Raw genomic sequence first — 14425 nt, 5'->3', positions numbered from 1 at the left:
GTTAAGTGAAATAAGTCAGAGAAAGACAAATACCGTATGAGTTCATTTCCATGAGGAATCGTTAAAAAAAAAAAAAGAATGACAACAAAAAACAAAACAAAACAAGAAACAGACTCATAAATACAGAGAATAAACTAGTGGTTGACAGAGGGGTGGGGTGATGAAATAGATAAAGGGGGTTAAGAGGTACAAACTTCTGGTTATAACATAAGTCACAGATAAAAAGCACAGCATAGGGAATATAGTCACTAATATCGAAATAACGTTGTGTGGTGACTGCACTTATCATGTTGAGCACTGAGTAATGTGTATAGAATTGTTGAATCGCTATGTCGTACACCGGAAACTAATATAGCACTGTATGTCAACTGTAGTTCAATAATAACAGCAATAACAGTGCTGAGAAAGAAGGAAGGAGGGAGGGAGGAAGGGAGGAGGAAGGAAGGAAGAAAGGAAGGAGGGAGGGATGAGGGAGGGATGAGGGAGGGGGAAGGGAGGAAGGAAGGAGGGAAGGAGGGAGGGAGGAAGGAAGGAAGGAAGGAAGGAGGGAAGGAAGGAAGGATGGAAGGAAGGAAGGAGGAAGGGAGGAAAAAGACAGGAAGACCTCCAGCCTGGGGCGCCCGCCGAAATTCCTGGGCAGTCAGAGCACCCCCACGCTCTCAGATCGATGGGGGCTTGAGGGAGACGCGGTCGGGGACCCCGAGCCCTGTGCGGGCTTTCCTCGGACCCTCGCTGTTTGCAGCGGGCACGGAGCCTGGGCAGCAGACGGGCAGCGGGGATGGAGGCCTCTGGGCGCCGCAGCGTCCCTGCTCCCGCCGGCATCCCCGGGGGCCCCTCCGCCGTCCGTCTCCGTACCCCGCGCGCGGGCCCCCCCGATTCTGCGCGCGCGGGGCCAGGCGCCGACCCCACAGGGAACGCGGCCCCAGGGCAGCCGGGCCCCGCGCGTCTCCCGACCCCAAACCGCTGCGGTTGGAAAGAGGGTCGCGCCCGCGCGGGCTCTGCCGCCGACGGAGCGAGCTCGGAGTCGGGTCCCATCCGCCTGCCGCTCGTGGAGCGTGGGAGGGGGCCTCGCCCTCCTCGGCTTCCTCGTTCCTCAACGGAGACCGTTGGCTCGGTTCGCCGCCCGGGCCCCCCGGCGGGACCGCAGCCTGGGCCGGTGGCCGTCGCCGGGGGGAAAGAGGACAAATGGGGCGACTAACAGCGAGTGGGCGACAGCCCTGGGGCTCGCAGCGCCGTGCCGAACGGCTCACACTCAGCTCGCGTGGTCCTGACGCCCCCGGGTAAGCCCCCGGCGAGCGGGTGGCGCTGTCGCAGAGTCGCCGGCTCGGAACAGAGTGGCCGCTGATGCGTGCAGCCGCGCCGGGCGCGATCTCCAAAACACGCTGAGAAAACCCAACGGGGTCCGGGAAGCTCGCGCTCGGGGGCCGGGAGACGGCGGGGCCCGACGGCAACCTCGGCCGCAGGCGTCTGGCCTCCAGAACCAAGACCGTAAGCGTGTGTTTCGAGCCACCCAGCTCTTGGCACTTGGTGACGGCGGCCGCGGGAAACTCGCAGCATGAGACGGTCCCGTATCGTAATCGTGGCGATGGTTACCTGCGTGTACACATTTGTCAAAATTCATCGAAATGTGTGCGTTTTGTTGTGGATAGATTAGGCTTCAGTCATGGTGATATTTTTTAAAATAGGCACCACAGTCTGGACCACCGTAAAATAAATCACCATAAAAGAGGCCCCCAGTCCAGTCACTTCTTTAAGAAAGCATTGCTAGATTCAGTGATCTATAATTCAATAGATAAGCCCATAAGTCAATAGATAAGCCCCTAACTCATGGAGAAACAATTAAACAATCAATAGATACCAGAGGAAAGGTGACTTATTTGAAGGAACAGTGAGTGGAAAGATACTGGTATTCCCGGATTTGTGGGATGGGGCGCAGAAGGATGGCAGTGATGCACTCAACAGAGCACTCGGAGCGCCTGTGCTAACGAGGGACCCTGCCCTCCCGCATCTACTCCGGACGGAGAAGGTGAAGCAGAGCTAGCTCTCCCGCACGGTTTGCCCCCTCCCTTCCCCACGCAGGGGTGCTCGGCGCCTCCCGGGTCCCAGGCTGCCTCCGACAAGCTCCAGCCCCGGCTCTGCCTTGGTAGAGTGAGGTTGCCTGACGGTGGGAACCACCTGGGAAAGGGAAGTGGCACTGGAATGAAATTTGTGTCAAGGGGATAAAAATAGGCTGAAAAGCAGAGACGGCAGGGGGAATTAGCTCAAGCGGTAGAGCGCTCGCTTAGCATGCGAGAGGTAGTGGGATCGACGCCCGCATTCTCCAGCTTTTGCAGCGGGCGGGCTCCCCCGGGGCGGGCACCAGGCCGGCCTCTCTAGCTCAGCGCTTCCTCCGTGTGCTTCCCTGGGGTTTAAAAAGAAAAAAGAAAAAACAAAGAACAAAAAAAAACAACGAAATGGGACATACAAAAACAAAAAAGGAACAAATGGGTCAAAGTGTCTTTTAGAAACACAGGTTTTGGGGCCTCAGCTCAAAGTTATTAAAAAATGTGTGTCTGGGAAAACCAAACTTTCTCCTTTGGGGTGCAAAGCGTGAGGAACAGCCTGAGAATTGTGTCAGGAGGCACACGCAGGAGAGTCTGGATTTTATGATGTTTTAATGTTTATTCTTTTTTAAATAAAAATACATTTTATATTTTATAACTACTAAATTTTATTATTATTTTTATCATGATATTGTTTTAGTATTTTATTCACAGTGGCAACCCATGGTCAGGTAGCAGATGTCAATTTGTCTTCTATCAGATTCTCTGAGAGTTGGCTAAGTATTAAGAAGAAAGACAAAGAAGGAAAGAGGTTTAGAAGGACGATGGGGAAGGTGTGGGCCTAGCATATTAACTCTGCTGTCAGATACACCTCACGAAGAGGGAGAGGTCCAGTGCTTTGCTCATCTCCCTGAATTTTCTGAAAATGTGCTCAAAATATATTGGGAACCAGGTTTTCCTCTAACTCCCAAGAGGAACCACATTTTAAAAATGTATTTTTGAAATGGCAACATTATCGTATTTTACTAAGAAACAGGACGAAGTTCTATATGAACTACAAGTCATGTGACATTTAGCTCAGTTGGCCCTAGCAGAGCCATGCTGAAGGGCGCATTGATCTTTGCACTGGATTCTGGGAGATCCTGTGGGTCCTTAGGGCTGCTGCCAGGGTCTGTCCCTCTTTTCAAACTTTTTTCTCTTTTCCACCTCCCAAATCTCTCTCTTTGACACCACTTGATCCCTCTCAGCATTGTCCTATATTGATCATAGTAGAAAAACATTTTTATTGATTAAATGTGTTTTTTTATGTCCTTATTTGTAAATGAACCCAATAAATGTTACAAAATAACAATGCACATTGTTGAATTTGTTTCTCCTATGAGAACCGCATTCTTAGGGTGTGGACTCCTCATAAACTGGGACCATGAAGGAGACCCTGCCCTGAAGCTACCCCAAACCACCTGCAGTTCCAGAAGGCCAGAGGCCAAGGCCTGCACCCACCAGTCACTCTATGGATCACGCCCTCCTCCTCTTCCCCAACCACGGTTCCTTCTCTCACATAGAGATTCCTGTGGATTTGTCAGGCTCAAGCTTTTTTAAAAAAAAAAAAATTGTTTAGTTTTAGAGAGACAGACAGAGAGAGAGTGAGAGGGGGGAAGGGTAGAGGGAGAGGCAGAGGGAGAGAATCTCAAGCAGCCTCCTTGCTGAAAGGAGGAGTCCCATGCAGGGCTTGATCTCATGAGCCTGAGATCAGCACCTGAGCCAAAATCAAGAGTTGGACACTCAACCAACTGAGCCACCCAGACACCCCTTGGGCTCAGCCTTCTTATTCACTGTCCAGTCTTTACTGATTGCCAATTACTTCCTCCTGCAAGGCTTCTAGTTATTTGTATACCATTTCTCCATTCACCAAATACTAATTAAACAAAATCCCTACTTGTTGTTAGTTATACTTAGAGGAAATAATTATGTTCGTATCTTAAACAAGAATCCTGCTTGGTGGGAAACACACTTGGAATCCACTACCACTCTGGGACAATGGAGCCAACTTAGCCTCCACTGAGATGCTAAGGGAAAAGGCGCTCTTCTGTTGGCCCGTCCGGATTGAAGGTCTAGACAATGTAAGGAAGATGTGGTTGCCAAGTGGACCGAGAGAAAAGGGGGTGGAATGGAGGAGGAAGAATTCAAAGAGCAATGTATAGCGTCCATTTGTTTTCCCTTTTGGCCATGAGAGTCTTGAGGTCTGTGGCAAGAAATTTTCGTAAGATTTTTCATAAGGAAATGGAGACTGCAGGCTACCTCTAGGTGTGTTCCCAGCAATAATACATGTAGAGCATCAAGAACAGGGTCTGGAGCACAGTGATGGCTCAGTAAGGTAATCCTGGGGCTGCAGTGTCTGTGGAGGTCACCGGCCTCATCCTCTGGGCCTGGTGCTAAGCAAGTGCTTCAGGAATGAATCTACAGGATATGGATTAAAACTCTCAAGACACAGTAGTGGCTCCCCTCCGAGGTTCTTCATCGCTCCCTACCCCTACAGGAGAAAAGCACTGTGTGCAGCCTCAGGAATGGTGTTCTCTGAGAAATCTAAGAAATCTCCACCACAGACTAGCATGACTGGGGACCACAGTGAGGCTCGGATCAAAGTTGAAAGGGACGCGTTGCAGCAGATGGCCTGCGATAGACAAAATTCTAAGGTCAAGTGTGTGGATTCTATATCCAGAATTGGAGAGGAAAGTGGAAGAGTCTCTACTGCACTTACAAAGGAGAAGAGGGGGAAACTAGGCCATTCTTTCAGGCTAACAACAAACTATTATTTCAGACTCACTATCCCCACAGATACTCAGTACCGGGAAGGGACTGACACTGGCATTTGTCTTCTCTGTCTTTCCTTAAAACTATCATTCCATCAAACTGAGCAAAGCTTGTGTTTTCAAGTAGACACTGGCCTCAAAATTCTCTCCCAGGGATGCCTGGGTGGCTCTGTCGGTTAAGCAACTGCCTTTCGGGAGTCATGATCCCGGGATCCTGGGATCAGGTCTGGGGACTCCCTGCTCAGCGGGTGGCCTGCCCCTCCCTCTGCTCATGCTCTCTCTCTCTGTCAAGTAAATAAATAAAAAATCCTAAAAAACGAATTCTCTCCCAGCCGCTCCTTTTGTCCCCATCGTGGACTACAGTTTTCACCTTTGGGAAGTTGAACAGAATTAGGTCTTGGGTCTTCTGGGGCTTCTCTAGGAAATGGGAACAGGGCTTTCCAGTGGCCCGGCCCGGGGATGTGACACGGGTGGTTTGAGGCCCTGGCTGTGAGAGGCTGCCCCATTGCTTGTCTTGGACAGCCATGCCTGCAACGACCAGCAATGATCACAACTCGAGCAGGCTGGAATAGACGTGGTGTCTCCGCATCTGGAATGTGTTCTCTTTACTTCCAGGAGATCAAGAAAGTGAAATTGGGAAGTGGGGACAAGGCTTTCCAAGGAAGTTTCCATTCCTCACACTCCAATGTCTGATCATCTCCACCCTCCATCTGATCCTGACTGGCGCCTGAAGGCCCAAAGTTCCTGGCAGCACCCCTCCCCCCCCCGCCCCCCGCCATAACCAGGAAAGTGAGGGGGCTGTGGTCTGTCTGCCCATGGGTTGGCAACAGGGAGTTAGCTAGAGTGGTAGAGCACCCGCTTAGTATTCGAGATGTCCTCTCCCACCCCCCTTCCTTGGTTTGTATATTGCTTATTCTATTTACAAACCTGGGGCTTCTTACCTGGGAAAAGATCCAAGAAACTTGGGCACCTCTGTCGTACCCTTGTCACTGTTCCTCATGGAGACCCTTGGTCTACCTTCCAGCATCCCTTCCTTCCCATTCCTGCCCACGCTTGGCACTTCTAAGTACTCAGGTCTCAACTCAAATTTTCCTTCTTCAGACAAGCATAGCTAAAATGTTGCCTGCTCGGTCTCACTCCCTGTTGTATCTTCTTCACAAACGTTATGTCCTCTAGAAAGTATGTTTTTAAGTTATTGGTTTGTTTTTCTCTTTCCTAGAATGGGAGCTTCCTGAGTGCACAGGCAGTCTGCACAGAATGCTGAATCTTACTGCACCCCCAGCGAAGGTTCCATAACCTATGGCGACTGCCCTGACCGGATGGAGTGGGTACATGGGAAAATCAAACACCAATCAATTCTTCAAAAAATCATCCCACCACATCTCCAAACTCTTAAAATAACATTCACTAATTCGTTTTGCTTCTTCCTTGTGCTTTCTTCATCTTTTTTTCTTACATTTGACTGATAATTGGCAATTTTAGTTTCTTTTCAAATGACAAACTAGATTTGCTATATTCCAGCTAATCCCCAAGTTTCCATTTACCATTCTGTTTTCTTGCTTTCTTTAGAGTCTCTTTCTTTTTCTTACTCCTTATGTTAAATGCACAGATTATTTATTGTAGTGCTCTATAACTAAAGAGTATTTAAGGGTAGAGTTTTAAACGAGAGCAGTTTCTGCAGAACCTAAGAAGTAGGTCATTCGAAATTCCCATTTTTATGATCTTTGAAATTCCCATTTTTATGAGTCTGAAGGTATGCTTTTGATTTTTCTCTAAGGTGCTCATTTGAAAATTAATATTTTGTTTGCTTTTATGTTTATTCTTTTAATGATATTGTCTGAATTTATTCTGTGAATCAATTTTATGTATCAATATATGATTATATGCACAAGATATATGTTATGTATGTGACATTTGAGCCCATGTATGAACGTTAATATTGATGACTAAAAAGGAGAAATTCGGACATTATACACCTCAGAAAATGATGCACACAATACCTCTCAAATTTTACTGTTGAAATCTTTGAACCTGAAGCTAAGTGAGCTTCTACCTCTAACTACCAGTTTATAAGAAATAGAGCAAATCAAGAAATATGTCAAGGGACATCAAGAAGATGCAGTTGAATAAATCCACAATGTGGGAAATTATGTAGGATAAAAGACGCAGCCCCTTCAACAAGTCTGTTATCATAAACTACTACTCTGTACGATACTAGAATAGTGGATACATGTTATTATACTTTTGTCAAAACCCACAGAATGTATAACACAAAGAGTGAAACCTAAGGTTAACTATGGACCTCAGGCCATAATAACAATGTATCAATACTGACTCACCTGTTATAACAAATGTCCCACACTAATGCACGGTGTTAATAATAAAGGAAACTACGCAGGAGGAAGGGTGATATTGTTTACTGGGAACTAGGTACTTCCCACTCGATTTTTCTTCAAATCTGAAAGTGCCCTAAAAAATAAAGTATATTAGTTAACAAATAACAATTTAAAAAGAAAAGCAAGAGACCTTCTATGGATGAAAGGAGACTTAAAACATTAAAGAAAGTGTGGATTTTATTTGGTTTCTTGGTCACCTGTTAAGGGAGATTGAGTCTGTGACAATCAGAAGTCTGAAAAAATGTGGATATTAGATCATATTCATGATTGTTCATTAATTAGCAGCAACCATTATACGCACAGACATAACATTTTCCTTGACCTAATTCCCTAATTCCACTTTCAAGAAACTGGCACATTTTCAGCCTTATCTCTATCACCAAGTTCCAGAAAGAGAAATGTACGTGAATGTCCAAACTTCCTTCAGTCCACAACCCACTGCAGGACACTTGGGTGTGGCATTTCATTAAAACTGATGTAACTCAGGCCACTACGATCTCCTTAAAATTGTAAAATCCAATGGGAACTTCTATATTTTTTCTTACTTAGAGTTACAGTTTTTGAAATACTCTCCACCCCTCCCCCTCCCGTGTGAATGATCTCTTCCTTGGATTTAGATAGCGCAGTCAGTTCTCCTTGAACTCTTCAGGGTCCTTTGTGTCCCCACTTTTTCTCCATCTTTCTCAATGAATGTTCTCTGAGGTTCTGTCCTTGGGCCACTTCTTATCTCAAGCTAATTGCGGGGGGATCTGTAACCATTCTTATATTGTATGTAAATAGTTCTATAAATGTGATCCCCTTTTCAGCAGGAGGTTCAGAACGATTACCTTATACCTGTGCTATCTAATAGAGATATACATCATACATATAATTTTAAATATTCTAGTAGTCACATTAAAAAAAACAAACAGAAACAAGTGAAATTAATTTAATACTGTATTTTATTTAACGATATATCCAAAATGTTACCAATTCAACAAGTAATCAATATAAAAATTATTGAGATAGTTTACATTCTTTTTCTCATGCTAAGTTTTTGAAATATGGGGTCTATTTTACACTTACAGCACATCCCATTTCATAGCATATTCCAAATACCTTATAGCCACCTGTCACTGGTAGCTACTGTCTTGAGTAGTCCAGCCCGATACAATTTATTTATCTTTGCTTCATTACAAGCACTATCGATAATCTGGAGGGCCATCTCTCCTGAGTTCCAACCTTTAGCCATAATCCCTCACTGATATCTCCACTTGCACATCCCATGAATATTTCAGAACTAATAGGACATGGAAGAACCTAATAATTTCTTTCCCCAGACCTGTTTTAGTGAAGAATCTCAGTCTTGGAGAAAAGTACCACCATTGGGGCGCCTGGGAGCCTCAGTCAGTTAAGCGGCTGCCTTTGGCTCAGGTCGTGATCCCAAGAGTCCCCCATCAGGCTCCCTGCTCAGCGGGAAGCCTGCTTCTCCCTCTCCCACTCCCCCTGCTTGTGTCTCTCTCTGTCAAATAAATAAATAAATTTTAAAAAAAACTTAAAAACACCACCATCCAGGCAATGGCCCAAGCCAGAGACCTAAGGACTTCTCTATCCCTCATCATCATCTGCATTCAGTCTCTCACTACATTCTGTCAATTCTACCCTTCTGTCTAAATTAGAAACACTAGCTTCTTTGCATTTTTCCCTTTCGTTAACCCAAGTGAATTTTGTCTCGAGGTCCTTGCATTACTATTCCTTCTGCTTCAAGGCTCAGGAGTCTTTACATACTTGACTTTCCACGTTATTTAGGCTCACCTCAGAATCATCTCCTCAGAACACTTTTCCCTGAATCATCAAGTGGTTACTTCCATCATATCTGAAACTACCTAGGTTTTTTTGTTTTCACTTTTATCTCCCCATACGAGCACGTGAGGCGTATGTCTGTCTTGACTCGTCCACGTCATGGAGCCCCGAGGCTGACGGCTGGGGGAGGCCCTCGTGCCATGCACACTGAAGGGGTAAATGAGTCTAGCCCGACAGCCAGTGTTCTGTGGAGCCATTCCGTGGCTCCGACAGGTCCACCAAGCAGATGTCCTAACGCTTCTCCTGACCTTTGAACTTAGCTGTCATCTCTTCCCAAGCCATCTTTTGCACAAACAGCTGTCATTTGAGAAACACAGATTCGGCCATGTCTCAGTCCGGTGTAAAATGGTAAAATGGTGACCCTTTGCCGACAAGAAAGTGCTCAGAGCCCCTCATCCTCTGGAACGTCCTCCCACTCTCCCTTCTCTGCAAGTGAACCACTTGTTAGCTCTCCTCCATTCCGGATGATTTCATGCCTCTGGGACCTTGCCTGTGCCTAAAATGCCCATTTCTAAGTTAGTTGTTTGGCTCTCTATCCAATAAAATGTAATTACAAGTGTGGTCTTCAGAAGAAGAGGAAAGAAAGGGGAAGAACAGGAGCAAATGTTCTTTTTTTAAATTCTTTTTCTTTTTAAGATTGTATTTATTTATTTGACAGAAAGAGAGGGAGAGAGAGCACAAGCAGGGGGAGTGACAGGCAGAGGCAGCAGGAGAAGCAGGCTCCCCGCTGAGCAGGGAGCCTGATGCGGGGCTCGATCCCAGGACCCTGAGATCATGACCTGAGCTGAAGGCAGACGCTTAACGACTGAGCCACCCAGGTGCCTCGCAAATGTTCTTTTTTTTAATTTTCTGATTAGAACAAAGTGCAACTTCCCACTACTGCCAAAAGTTCAGCTTCTAAGGGAAAGGGGACAGAAAAGAAAGCCAGAGGCCTTCACCTGCGTGGCTCAGGCTCAGTGGACTTGTTGCCAAGGCCACGAGGCAGAGTGCGCTCACAGCAGGCCACTAAGAACACAGCAAGTCAGTTTTACTTTATTCGTGTGTATTCAGTTCTATTTTTCTCTCTCTTTCATTTTGAGGTGTAAGTGTCTGGAAATATTCATTCAGTCAGTATCCAGGAGAACCTCCTCTCCTCACACAGCCTCCACCCCAGGCCCCGCACTCTCCGCAGGCAAATCTGGGCTCACCTCAGATGGAGCTTGGCAGGCCCACTGGGCCTTGACCCTGGGTCCAGCCAGAGATGCTATCTGGAACTGGACCGCCCAAGGGATGCAAGAGGCATTGTGAGTCCCTGGCCTTACCGGGCTTCTGTGGACAGGAAGACCCTGTGAAGGCTGTGAAGGGGAAACATGGGATAAGTCCTGGGAGGAAGAGGGAAAGGCGCAGGCCCCTTCCAGGTACAGGAACACTGGGAGTGGGAGGGTCAGTGGGGGGCGGGGGGCGGGCAGAATATCTTTTATTTTTCTTACTGTAACCCCAGGAGACCTACAGGTTTCTGAGACTTGGCTTTCTTCTACCCACCAACAAGGAGCTGTATGTCTTCCCTGCTCCAAAATGTGCCCATAAAAACGTTGGGTCATTTGAACAAATGACACTTTCTCTGAGAATTGTCTTTCCTGTAAGTAAACGTCAGTCTCTGAGACACCTAATATATTTTCCTCCCTGACCACAAAGGGTCAGTTCACTTCCCTCTCAATTCCCTCCAAACCTTGTACAACACTTAATGGAGCGCAATTTGGCCCAAATCCATCAAAATTAAGCCAGCCACTGCACTTCCAGGAATTCATGCTACAGAGAGCCTTACATATGCCAAAAAATGTACCTAAGAGAGCAACTGTAGCATTATTTGTAATGTCGAGGGACTGGAAACTCCCTGAAGGCCCATCGACAGGAGAACACTTACATAAAATACGGTAAATGCCTTAAAATAGAATCTTTAGTGGGCTTGAAAGAGAAGCACAAGGTGAAAACCTGAAAGATCCAAGGTCTATTGTGACAAGCAGCTTTTCACAGAACATATAGCGAGGAACCAGATACATAAAAATACACTTAGCTACGTAGATACATTTCTTGTACATTCTTTAAGTGTCTGTGGAAATACACATAAGCATTTGCTAACTTTGATTGCATTTGGGGGAGGGAATTGAACACTGGGAACCCTGTCACTCTTTGGGAAACCTCTCGAATACTGAACGGTGTTAATTTGTTACCTATTCAAAAAATATATAAAATTTAAAAGTAAAGTAACTTGCCCAAGTCATCTCTGTATGACTCTGTTTTTCAAAAGGAAAAAAAGAAAAGCAAAAATGAGCTCACTGTATTCTTTTTTCTAAGCAGCATGGAGCCCAACGCAGGGTTTGAACTCACAACCCTGAGATCAAGAATCAGGAACTAACTAACTCAGCCACCCAGGCACCCTGGGCTCCTTACATTCTTTATCCCTAATCTCACTAATGGCCCTTCTCACTTTTGCCTGCCCAAGGCTGACAGCAGGGATCAGACAGGGCTGGGGTTGGGAGGAGGGCAGGGCAGGGGGAAATCTGAGGCAGGCAGCCTCACTGGCTCCCATGGCGACCTGAGGGCGAGACAGCGGACCCTCAGCTACTCCGCCAAATGCCCACAGGAGTAGAGAAGTTCAGGAGGCAGAAACCTCAACCCTAGCATTTATTTCCCCTGCTGCTCAGGCCCTCTGTGTGGAAAGATCAAACAGGGCCTGCTGGGGTGGAGGGATGAAGGGAGGTAACAGAGCGCAGCCCGTGTGACCCCCTGCAGACCCTGAACTGTCACCAGGGGGGCTTTAGCCCTGCTGGTCTGCCTGCGTCTGCAAAACAGACCAGCGGGTCATCTGACAGCGGCCAGTCACTCCAGGGCTGCTGCGCTCGCCTCTCCTCCCAGTCTCAGCCCCTGGACAGGGACGGCCTGCAGATGTACCAGGCCCTAGATCGGGTCTCTGTGAGGCTGTCCCAGTCACCAAAGCCCAGTTAGCCACTCTTTTATTTGAGTCACCTAAATAACGTATTTATTCATTCAGTATGGAATTTGTGGGATTAGGTCTCTGTAGTTGCCAGGAATATGAAGTGAAAGTCAGAATTGGAATCTGTCCTGTGACTGAGAGAACTGAGCCAAGGGAGGGGTGTGCAGCCCCCCCCCCGCCCCCCCCCCCCAATCTCAAGGGCAAGCCCACTGCTGCTCCACGGGAGCTGACCACCTGGCCATGGAGGAGACGGACCAGGGACAGTGTGAAGCACTAGGCACCAACAGTGGGGGAGGAGGGGGGTCAGAGTGAGAAGCAGGAACCTACTTGACCGTCTCCAGACTCTGCATGGTCCCCATCTGTTTCCAGATGGATCCTGTAGCAGCAAAAATTAAAGCTGAACCTTGATTTCTTTCTACCAGTTATTTTGTTCAGCAACTTAAAAAAAGAAACCAACAACAAAAAAACCCAACACACTCCTTTTTATGTCTAAAGGACAGAATGTTTAACTGCCATTTTAAACTAAAAAAAGGGGGGGGCTTATCTTAAGTTGCATATAAATGATCATTTCCCCCCGTATTCCTGGTCTTTCCACTTGCACGTGGACTAGACACACTGGGAACAGATGTGCAAACACAGAGCCTGGAATGGCCTACCCCAAAGCCACCTCCCAAACAGCCACGGTTTCAGCCACAACACTCAGTTGATCATCATAACTTTGAAAAATGAGAAAGGAGATTCTGGGATCCCTGTATTAACTCATCAGGCAGTTCCCGACACGGTCTTCCCCAGATGGGACATGCTCCCTTCCACGAACCTGGCAACTGTGCCCCGTGGTGGGGACAACAGAGCTCATGCTCTCGCCCAGGGCACTGTCTGGGATGTTGGGTGGTCATTCCGTCCTCAGTCTACCTGGGTGGCCTTAAAAGTCAAGGGGGCACGGCATCTGTGGATCTGAAAGACACGATCATTTCTTATTATCCACCGTGATCCCTTTCTCAGGACCTCCTAAGGCCCCCAGCATCACCCTCAGAAGTCTTGGGGCTTGGGCTCATGTTGAAAACCTGAAAAGGCTGTGAGAAAGAGCACGAAGGCAGGGACTGTTCCACTGCCCACTCTGAGTGAGTCCCTTCCCCCGACTGGACCTCTGAGAAAGGATGGGGTGGAATTGCTTTTCTGCTGGGAAGCTTTCGCATATGTGTTTCCATCTCCCAGAGCCTCTAAAACACAAGGGGGGAAGCGATCTGGGTTCTGGGTACGGCACAGACAACGGCCCCTTTGTCTCCTTCTTTGATTTTGAAGGGTTTCTGAAGCTACTGCTCGGCGTTACAGTTGAAACGGGAGGCCGGGCCGGTGGGGATGGGGTCCCAGGCAGTGGGGCAACACTCCGTTAACGACAGACTTCCCAGCACTTCCTTCCTTCCTGCGTGAATTCAGTTTCCACAAATTCCACTGGGGGTCCTAACCTTCCTTTGCTGACTCTCCGGCACCTTGCAATCCCCTCCGCAAGCCGGGGTCTGTCTGGAGGCCCGGCTCCCGCGGGTTATAAACAGTCTAGCTTCTCTCGGTCCCCGTCATTGGCCTTCCTTTTTCCCCAGGTTCAACCCCCACGCAAGTCCCAGGTCCGGTTAGCGGAGAGGGGCTGTCACCACTACAATTCACTTCTCAAGGCTGCTTGTAACGGGGGGGGGGGGGGGGCCCGCCTGACACCGACCTCCTTCCTCTCCGAGCACCTCCGCCCGCGTGGGGACCCCACCTCTCCTCCCTGTGTCCCCTCACCGTCCACACGCAGTCGGTTGGAATGTGGGTCGGGACATCGTCAGCCCTGCCACGAGTGGAGCCAAACGGGAAAAAAGGGTATAAAGAGTATAAAGAGCCAATTTACTACGCTTCAAAGATGCCCAATATTCCCCTGTCTTCTATGTGCGCATAATATGAAAAGCAGGCCCAGGTGGTGCACCTGTGCGCGGAGATGCAGCTCGGGCCCCGGCTCCCGCGCGCGAGGGTGGCGCCCGCGGCGAAGTGGGCGGAGCGCAGCGCCCGCGGCCCCGCCCCGCGCCCCTCCCGCGGCCCCGCCCCACGCCCCCGCCGCCCCGCCCCGCGCCCCCCCGCGGCCCCCGCACATGGTTGTCGCGCCCCGGTCGCCGCCCAGCTTCCCCGGCTGCTCCCCGGAGGTGGGATGAGGACCCCGCCGCCTGCTGAGGGAAAGCTCTGCATCTCTCGTGCCGTCCGCTTCTTGATTTAGGACCGGAGGAAACTGCATCCCTGCCGCCAATCGGCGCATCTCTCCCAGGATGCTCCTTAGTCTAAAAGGAGTTGCGGTTGTCACCTGCAGTGAACAAGCTTCTAGACAAAAACGCC

At 48.5% G+C, this 14425-nt stretch overlaps 1 non-coding gene across 1 annotated transcript; it reads left to right on the top strand.

Moving 5' to 3' along the window:
• The first annotated feature begins 2250 nt into the window (after window positions 1-2250).
• On the top strand, window positions 2251-2323 carry TRNAA-AGC. Its single transcript has one exon. It is a non-coding gene; the product is annotated as a tRNA-Ala (tRNA).
• Window positions 2324-14425: the final 12102 nt, after the last annotated feature.

The sequence above is a fragment of the Phoca vitulina genome, unplaced genomic scaffold (genome assembly GCF_004348235.1).
Source record: "Phoca vitulina isolate PV1807 unplaced genomic scaffold, GSC_HSeal_1.0 scaffold143, whole genome shotgun sequence".
Classification (NCBI taxonomy): domain Eukaryota; kingdom Metazoa; phylum Chordata; class Mammalia; order Carnivora; family Phocidae; genus Phoca; species Phoca vitulina.
This window is presented reverse-complemented; position numbering and strand designations above follow the sequence as displayed.